This window comes from Sphaeramia orbicularis, chromosome 2, assembly GCF_902148855.1.
Source record: "Sphaeramia orbicularis chromosome 2, fSphaOr1.1, whole genome shotgun sequence".
Classification (NCBI taxonomy): Eukaryota; Metazoa; Chordata; class Actinopteri; order Kurtiformes; family Apogonidae; genus Sphaeramia; species Sphaeramia orbicularis.
Window position 1 is genome coordinate 27,219,048 of NC_043958.1, and position 10,474 is coordinate 27,229,521.

The following is a 10,474-nucleotide window of genomic DNA, read 5'->3' on the forward strand; positions in this document are numbered from 1 at the left end:
TAAATGACCTGACGTGAGACAACTGCCGTGTTGTTTAACTTCCCAATTCTAGAGGAGTTGATGGAGGGCATTGATTGTTGTGTCGTTCCCATGACAAACAGGCAGCAGGGGAACCAATTAGTTGCAACGGCTTTTAACATTCCCCTCAAACCAGGAGGAAATGCAGAGGTTTGCGTTAGGGTTTGGTGGAGTGTGCCAGTGGCTTAATTATAAAGAAATGTTGTTTTCCCAAGGCCAACACATGCAGGCATATTACTAATTCATCCTGCTAGCGTGAATACATTGAGCTGGCCACGCGGACTGTTTTGGGTAGGAACATCACTACATTTTCTTGTACTGATGTGTCATATTTTCAGCCCACTTTTGGAATGTAATAAGTTACAGCTGCAGATGAACATTTTAACTATTCTAAGTATTTCATCAAATTATAAGTATTTGATTTCTTTTATGATAAATGCTCTAAACTTGACAATAAAGCTGCAAAGTTCTAAACACCTAAACACACTGATAGCTGTTTAACATGAGTCCATTTCTTTGTCTTTTTTGGAAATGTTCAATTTTCTCCACTGAAAGGAATAGATAGGTGAAGTCTTGCCACTTACTATGCCCTGTAGAGCTTATTTCAGAAAAAAAATATGGAAAAAAATTGCAGTGTAGGCAAAGGAGAGAGAAATGTATTTTTTTCCCCTTTTTTAGATATTAGAATGTTTGTCAGTTTAAAGTGTATATTTACTAGTCAAAGAAATAGTAATTTGTTATAAAACTGTTGTATGAAATTGTAAAAATGTGTTTTAAAAAATCTAAACTAATGAAACGCATAAAAATAAATAAATAAACCTGAAAGTTCTAAAGTGGTGTTATCATAACTTCCTCTCTCTACAATCTGTTCAGAGTCGCTGAAGATATCTCCGCAGCTTCAACATGATCAGACTGGAGGGATTTTTGCTTCTTGTAATAATTTTTCACTTCAGTCTTGAAGAGCTGGTGCCAAGGTAACCACTGCATTGGTGGTGGTGATGTGTATCATGTGCCACAAGAGATGTAACTACTGAGATGTTCAACACAGCTAGTTACTTCACTGTTTTTACAACAAACTGTGACCTTCTTGACTTCTATTCTATTTTAAGCATCATGTGTAAATGGCGGCACAACATACAGTAGTGGCCAAAATTATAAGAACAGCTGACAGATCTGAAAATACTGGCATTTTTTGCCTCCAAAATATGATTTCATATCATTAATGAAAGTTCTTTGGCTGATCTGAGCACAACAAATGTCAGATGAGTGAGTCCTACTGTCTTCATCCACTTTAAACTTGAATATTTACTTAATGATCAGGGTAGGCCTTGTACATTCAAGAGTGGAACCTGTTGAATATGCCAAGTCTACTTATAATTTTGGCCACTACTGTAAGTCAGAGTTGAAGTCCAGCCTCTTCCACTGTGATTCTCTAGTCCTAACTTCAGAATAGATATTAAGACTGGTCAGTGGTGAGAGAGAAATAATTCTCTGATCCTGACAGGAATGTTGCAGTTTATGGTAAGGATGGTAAAGTTGTTTTGTGTGAAATAGCTTGGTTTACTGCATATCTCACCATATGTGATGCAAAAAGTATTAAAAGGAGAGAAAATCTCTTCAAATCTGATCATGTTGAGGCTGCAGAGTCATCTTCAGTGACTGAATAGACTGGGGAGAGAGAAAGTTATGGTGGTGTCACCTATGTGACTTTCAGGCATGTCTACTTCAATGTACTCAAACTGTGACTTTCTGGAATTTCTTTTAAAATGACTTAATTCATGTAAATAAGAAAATGGTTTGAATCAGCTATATAAAACCTCCTGCAATACAGATATATAAAATTTTTCAATTTTATTTGTAGAGCCCTGTATTACAAGTTTGCCTCACAGGGCTTTACAGAATTAGTTGGATATGAAATATATAAATAAATAAATATATATTTTTATTTAATTTTTTTCTGAAATGAGGTCCCATGGGCACAACAGGAAGGGGTGGGGCTTCAGTTTTGTATTCCTCCCTTGGCCTGATCAGTTGGAGAAAAGTGCACTGAAGAGGTGGTGCAAGTGTAACAATTAAAAACAGCCCAATGAATGAAGCTTTTACACTGATCATCACACCTGGCCCATGTTGTCCACATGTATTGGAAAAGAAGGTGTTACTGCATAGAGAAAAGACCCAAAAATCTAAATCAATGCGATGTTCTACATATGAGATATATTTATATGTAAAGCATTCTCCAAAAGTAAAGGAAAGCGGTTTGTTTTTAAATTCCATAATAGTGCACGCTGTGTAAATGATTGATGAAATGACTCGATTTGTTATGATTAAAGTGAAGTAGTTACAGAAATCTGCCAAGTGCTGCAGGAATGTTGAAAAATTAATTCATCCACTTCTCTGTAGGATTATAGCAAGTTGTAGGTATATTTGTGCAGAAGCCATGAAACCCTTCAGGTCACCAATCTGACACGTGAGTAAAGTTCATCACACTTACAGACACTTTAGTACCACTACTGATGCACTAGACTCCCTTATGTTTAAACTTTAATGCATGTGTTGATGCACAATTGACTTAGAATTAAAACTGATATGACATTATTTTTTTATACCTATATTTTCTTAACCAGATTGCTTCTCTTTGACTCCACAAGACATGTTTCTGTATGTGAAGTTTGATTTTTAGTGATTGCTGTACTGTAGTAATGGTACCTTTTTTTGGTGGAAAAAAATCCATTTGCTCTTTGGTTCTGAGTGACTGATAGCTTAAAATTGTCTGTCTGTCAAACTCCACTGCCAACATAACATCACATCACCTCACCCATGTTTGGCACTCTTTCAGGTTTATAAAAATAAAGACACACTATGGGCCAACACAAATGACCAAGAAATGTAAAGTGCATCACTATTAGCTGTCTATCCTCTAACAAATCATCCACCGTTGCTGCTGCTGCTGGACTTCAATGTGTAAATGGTTCACCACATATGGCAGCTGCAAGCTTTTGGCCAACTTGTTGAATATGATGGATAGTGAAAAGGCCTTCAGGCTGCATGCTCATGACTTGGCCCGCCCTATCCCATACTTTATTCCCTTCTTTTCCTCTTTGTTTCTTCCTCTCTGGCTTCCTCGCTTATTGATTATCAGAATTTCCTCACAATTCTCGGATATATTAGCTCCTCTTCTCAGCGTGTCTTTGCTGCTCTGACTTTTGGAGGTTCTCCAACACTCTCCAAACAGGTCTGATCCTTAACAAAGGTGAGGGTCTGGAGCTCGTTGTGTTCCAGCACAGCAGAGGGGAACGGAGAGAGGTCTGTGTTCCTGGCACACGATTCCTTCAGCACGCTGTCACGTCTCTTCAACTCTCCCCTTCTCTGATGTTACCTGACAGGTGTGTGTGTGTGTGTGTGTGTGTGTTGTTTCATGCATTCTGCAGATTGGGAGGAGGAGGAAGAAGGATGAAGGAGGAGGAGGGAGGAGGAGGAGGACAAACAACAGGATATGGATAGGGTCGAAGTGGAGAGGGCGCAAGGGAAAGGAGACTAGGAAGAGAAGAGGTGGGAGGTAATAAAGTAGGAGACAAGGGTAGCAAGGGTGTATATGTGCACTGTGGATCTATGTGTGTCTTTAAGTATGTGGGCATCTGTGTGTGTCTATCGATTTGTGTATTTGTGTGTGTGCCATGGACAGGAGGTGTGTGATGGCAGTGCCTTCAGGCTCCTCCAGGCGTAAGAATCAGTGAGCAGGTGGAGCGCACCGGCAGCGCTGTCTTCTGACGAGTCCCCGCCGTCTCCTGTTTTGTCAGGACCCCTGGAGCGAAGACCGGGAAGTATGTTTGTGTGTGTGCATGTGTGTGTCTGTGTGTGGACTGGATGGGATGCACTGTGATCATTAGGATTCACAATGGATTTGACAGCGGGGCTCTGGAGCAGTGGACACAGCATATGCCCAGGGAGATAACTGGTTGGCTGGCTGGTTATCTTACTGGATGACTGGTCCTCTAAGTTCGTCCACTTTGCTAATAAAACCAGATCCCTTAATTCAAACAGACTTCCCTGGCTTTGAGGCCCTCTGTGCAGCTGGCTGTCTGTGTTGCATCAGGCTGGACCACTACTCTGAATTATTTGTTTACTCTCAAAGTTGTGATTAATTTTGCAACAGTCTTGCCTCTGTTCCAGTGAATTGAAAGCGACAGAGAGCGAACATGCTGTATATTTTGTAATGTGGATATTTGGGAGGGCTGCTACAGAATACAACTTGTCTGTAGTAATAATTCAAAGACAAATAGCACGTCTGTTTCACTGCATTCATGATTTGCTCTCACATGCAAGCTTTTTTGACTTTGGTGTAGCTGAGGGAGAGTTGAATGTGTATGTGTGTGTGTGACTATCCTAAGTGTGTAAGTGGCTCAGGTGGTAAAGAAAGGACGTCCTAATAATAGCCCCCTGTCTCCTCACTGGTCCACAGGCTGTAGCCGTATCGATTCTGCCTCTCCATCTCCTGCGTTGCCCGGCATCGTTATAGAGCAGATACCGAGGGTTTTAGCTGGAAATCTTGTGCAGCGCAGAGCAGCGATTTCTCCAACCCAAGCTGGATCAAGCTGAGCACCCTGGGGGTAGGCAGCAGTGGTTTTTAATTGTTTGTAGTGTTAGTTGGCCACGCTGGAGGCGAGCTCTCCAGGGACAGGCCTCCAGCCTGGGTCCTGACCTCAGTGTGTGCACACAAACACCAGTGACAAAGTGAACACGCAGCCTCACACAGGTACACTGAAGCAACAGTGCCTGGGTGCACTCAAATGCAGCTACACGCACATACTGTATGTACAAGGGATCTATGAGAGGAGAAGCATATATGATATGTCCATATGCAGAAAAGACCTCAATACAGCGCAGAAATCAAACCTCACATAAACTTTTTTTTTTCTCTTACTTTTTTTCCCAAGTGCCAAACCTTCTTGGGTTTACAGTAAAGTTGTAACATTCACCTAATATTGCAATTTTTTTTCCTTGCAACAACTTAAAACATTTTGCCTTGTCTTTAATTTATGTTGTTTTTTTTTTTCATTGATTTATCCAGGAAGGTCCCATTTAGATGCAAGTCAAAATGGCAGCAACTTACACATTCACATACAAAATAATTTTACATATAAAACACACCAAGAATGTAAAAGGAACAGAAGCCAAAGAATAGTATAAGAAAAATAAAATTAAGGCCAAGAAGGTAAGAAAGAGGAAAGTAGACTGTACCAGTGATATCCATCGATTATATAAAGCAGCAACAAGTTTCTTCCAAAACAGTTTGTAAAATACAATTAAAGGTATTTTGAGAAATGTGACGTTGTGTAATTTGTTTTATGCAGTTTTACCAAGCTTTGAGTTCATCATGGTAGTATTTAGGAGAAATAATGCAGTTGATCTTGTGCCGTTGTTAGTGAAATAGAATAATAGACAGCAGGTGCAAGTCAGTAGTCGGTAGTTTACCTGACAATGCCTTCAAAGAAATATATTTTAAAAATAACTGCATTGGCTACTAAAAATGTTGATTATTAGAATCAAAATCTCAAGGATTTTTTTTTTTTTTTAAATCATCTAACTATAAGACATTAACATAAATAACGATATTTCACAAAATATTATAATTCTCATCATTAATTTATGTGCAATACAACTTCATACCCATCAGTTCTGAGTTCATTAAATTTATACATTTGTTTCATTATTAGTTATAATACTTCATCATTTCATATGTGTTTTTACATGCTTATGTCTGGGAGAATTTTAACTTCCTACCTGCTATTGCTAATAGTGGGACAGATTTCCACGTGATGCTAACATGTAGAGAATAAAGCTGAGCATTTTCCTGCTATGATAGTTTTTAATGAGAAACTATTATTAAAAAAGAAGCAGTTTCCTATTTCCTTTCTATATATTTGAAGGAGTCTGGAAAATTACTATATATCCTAATAATTGGAATAAAATACTCCATAAAATTGGAAATATTTTACATATTTTTTATGCATGACTAATTGAATAACTCCACCGTTCCATGTTATTTCTATAGCTTAGGGAATGTCTGTATACATGCACAATACACCCAGTGTTATTTTTGCTTAAGTGCCTTTTAAATCATCTGTGACACTATAATCATTCGTAACAGTGAGAACCCAAATGGATTTTCATGAAGAAAATCTAAAATCTTCCTTGCACTTCACTTTTTTTTCCCTCCATCTACAGAAAGTGGTTGTTTTATCCTCTGATCTGCAGTACATTAAAGTAATACTGTGGGTTTGAAAAACCATTAGATGGCCTTTTGCGGGGCAGCAGGTCTCTTTTAAAAGCACAATGAACCTCGGTACAGATCAGGTTAGAAACTTAGTTAAAGGCACAATAACACATAGTCTCAAATTAGTCTTAAATGGTGTTAGCCCTCAAATAAGACCATTGACTCCTGACCTATGCTGCTGCAGTCCAATTACACCTACGACTTTTTCATGTTTTCAGTGAGACAGTGGGTTCTTTTGCATTCGAGAGTTTAGATATTCCCGTGCTTTAGCATTGCCGCCTGCCTGTCTCTCTGTCCGTCATGCCGTCTGTCTGTCAGGGTGGCAGGTCTTGTTGAATAGAGAGTGGGTCATCTCCCTGACAGAGCTCAACTAGTAGTTATGGCAGCCTCGCCACGGCTGGCTGGCTCCATGCAGTCACCAGGAGACAGGGGATCATCAAGTCTGTCCTGTTGCTAAACCGCACACACGCACACATTAGAAACACACACCATGCTCCTGGAACAACAGAGTTGTAAGATCATTATGACAAGCAGGGGTATTTGTCAGATTTAACCTTATTTGCTTTGCACAGATTAATATATTTAAATACACTTAGCAGAGATAGGCCTGTTATCTGCCAAATTGCTGCAGATAATGCACAAAGTATCTCTTTTTAGCTGCATTTTTGTGTTATTTTATCATATTTGAACTAAAGTACAATCTAATTTCCCTTCTTACTCTCATTTTTACAATTGTCTGTACCTGTGAGCTTTTTCAGATGAAATAAATGTGTTATACTTTGCTCTAATGTGTTGGAAACGGACTATTAATTTATTTATTAGCATTTACAGTTCAATGTGAAAACTGACAATGTATTGCTCAGATGTTACTGAATTGGAATTTATTTAACTGATTTGACATTTTCAGCATAATATGTAGCATCTCAGGAGTCAAATTAACCCTTTTATGCGTAGTGGTCACTCCAGTGGACAGTTATTCTACAGCTGTTCTCTTGTATATTCATGGATTTTGTTGTTTTAGTACCATATCAGCCAACACAGTGGACACTCATGCACCATTCCATACACTGACATTCACACCATTACAGTAACTTTGTTCTTCTAAATAAACCTGATCTGCACTAACATGTTTGAGTGTAAATCAATTGCTTGTTATTTTTAATAGACTGTAATTAACCATTTTTCTTAAAAAATGTTTTTTGGTTTTTTTTTTGCATATTATCTCCATAAAGTGAGTAATAACTAATATTAGAGTATGTTAAAATATGATAAAATATCAGATTAGCAGCATTAAAAAAATTTATTTCATACTTTTCACACAGTGTATCAGTAAATACATGTTTCTTTGCTTCGAAAATTAAAAGTACAATGTCCAGCTGGGTGAATATTTTTGCAGCTCCATGAAAAATAGGTTCATAAAAAATTTTTCAATCGCATTGTTTTTTTCAGGCCTAAAGAGGAATAAAAATACTCAGGAAAAATATCTTGATTAGGGTCAAAAAACAGTATTCAAAATCTCTCTGAAGGGACATTTTAGAGACAATTTGACCCATATTTTTACTTTTAAACTCAGTTTTGCTTTATTTGGACCATAAGGGATTATCCAAAACAAGGAGCTACTTTATATTGAAATAAATGTTGGAATGACAATCAATTAAAGTTCGCTCTCTGATGGGACATTACTGTGTTTTGACCCATTGAGGTCCTCATAATTCATGCATGAAAGGGTTAAAATGACTTGGCCTGTGTTCTGGATTTTGTTGACTTCTGTACCTACTTATATCTTGTCATATATCCTAAAATTGAGCGAAATTCATAATTTATTGACTGTTTACTGACTGTGATGTTTCATTTGGTCAACCATCAGTGGTGTCACATCAGCTTTACTGAGTTAACATTAATGATTAATGTTACTTCCGGCAATTTCATTAGAATGAAATAGCATAATGTGAACAGTAAAAAAAAGTTATTTCATTTAGTTGTGTCTTAGCAAAATGCTTTGAGTTCAGTTATGCAGTGCATATATGTGAACATTAAAACTACTGCACTTCCTCTGTAATTGTTGTGATTTTTGTGACAGTTTTGTGTTGGGGCTATTATTGAATTTGCACCAGTCTGCAAACATACACCAGTGTGCGAATTTTTAGGCCATCAGTAGGTTTGTTGATTTTACAAGATTATAATGACATACTATAACATGTATATGTATTTCTCAGGCTCTGCAACACACAAGAATAAAGATGTAATATTAGTACAATAAAGTTTATAATTTTTGGAGACAAATGTCCAAATATTACAAGAATAAAGCCATATATAATTCTACAAGAAAAATGTCTTTTTTAGCTAAAAAATAAACAGGGCAGTCAAAATTATCCAGTGAATCCCGGGAGTGCCATTCTGTAAATATTATTACAACTTCACTTAAGTCTAAATGACAGAGTATGTGGTTATTTCCATAACCTATACCAAGGTATACATTAAGAAGATGACCTCTGTTCATCATTTTAACAAAAGCATCAGACTGTCCTCCTGATAATTCGCTCTTTTTATGAGTTTATTCTCATAAAATTACAACTTTTTTCTCATAATATTATGCCTTTATTCTTGAAATAATCTTACTTTACTCTCAAAATATCACAGTTTTTTTATTCTGAATCGCACAGATCCTGTTTTGTAGTAACAAGATACAACTGAAATGTATAGGAAATATGGTGACAGCATTAAAAACAATCATGTGTCCAGGATTTATGGTGATCTCCTTTTGCATTTAACATCTTGAACTCTGTTTGAAATTTACTGCAGTGATCTGGTTTCATTCAACACATCAAATGTTTCTTATCGTTCTGGCAAATTTAACAGACTTCACATTAAATATTAACTATTACTTGTAGAAGCCATTTACTATATTGTTTTTAATACTGTGCACTATATTGCCCTGCATTTTCTTGTTGTATCTTAATTCTCAAAGACCTCAACAGCAATAACTAAAAGCATCTACTGATCTAAAAGATGTAGTAACTTGGGAACCACAAATCCTATCAATACATATAAATAATACAGGTAAAATGCAGTTTCTCAGCTTTTCATTGTCATAAGATATAAACTGTTTGGATGTTAAGAGGCTCTGTAGCGAATGTGAAAACATCATGTTCTGCAACACTGATTCACCAATAAAACCCACTTAGTTTGACAATGACAGTGGTAATAGATGGGTGTTTTTATATACAGTTAATGATAAATTTTGCTGAAAAAGTCCATTTTTCTTCAGTTGCCTCTGTTTTGATATAAAAAAAATCTTTGAATTTACTCTGAGCTTTTAGAAACATCTTCATGATCATCAAATTGAATAAGGGATAATACCTGACTTTAACTAAAATTGCAAAATTCAATGGATAGTATTATAAAAAACTGTTGATAACTCACTTATGAAAGGTGAAATGAAAGAAAAATTAATTTAAAAACTGCCACTGAAATAAAAGAGAGTGAGAACAAGATAGGATACTATATGTAATGCTCTAAAATAGACGTAATAAAATGTAGCGTAAGACTTCACTTGCAAATGTCCGCTATCATCTCCTTGACTCATAATAATAGGTATTGTATCATTGCTGAAAAAAAACATCCCTCATACTGAGTAATATTTTGAGCTTTGAGAGCTCTTACTGATCTATTTAAGAGAAAAAAACTGCACCAGTGAACGTCCAAGTTATTCCACAAAGCCAACAGTGTTTTAATCTTCCTCGCCACTTAATGTCCCATTTAAATGTTCTGCAGCCTTCAAATATGAATCATGAATATCTGCACCCGGGGGTTGGCCAGCACAGTCTATTAGAATACATCACTACCCTACCAGGGGACCACTTTGTGCATCCCTCTAAAATGTATCATATCTCCACTGTAGAGAGGGAGACATGACTTCATGTGTCTTGTGATGTAAGTATTATTACAATTCATGAAATTCAAACACTTATGGCAGGGCCATTAATTTGAACCATAAGCCGTTGGGGAGAGATTTACAGTGGAGTTAAGGGCGATCACACCATTAAAGACTTGGAAGGAAGACAGAGGGAGACTGTGAGAGATAACTGGTTTGAGCTGGAGTGCGGCAACAGTAGCTTTTTGAATTTCTTTATGTATAAGTGCAGCAATTAATATTTCTGTTTCTGGCTCTCGGGTCAAATT

At 36.9% G+C, this 10,474-nt stretch overlaps 1 long non-coding RNA gene across 1 annotated transcript; it reads left to right on the forward strand.

The window, feature by feature from the left end:
• The first annotated feature begins 2,702 nt into the window (after positions 1–2,702).
• LOC115434183 (uncharacterized) lies at positions 2,703–5,517 on the forward strand. Its single transcript, XR_003937486.1, has 3 exons — positions 2,703–3,401; positions 3,701–3,839; positions 4,478–5,517. It is a non-coding gene; the product is annotated as an uncharacterized LOC115434183 (long non-coding RNA).
• The last annotated feature ends 4,957 nt before the right edge of the window (positions 5,518–10,474 follow it).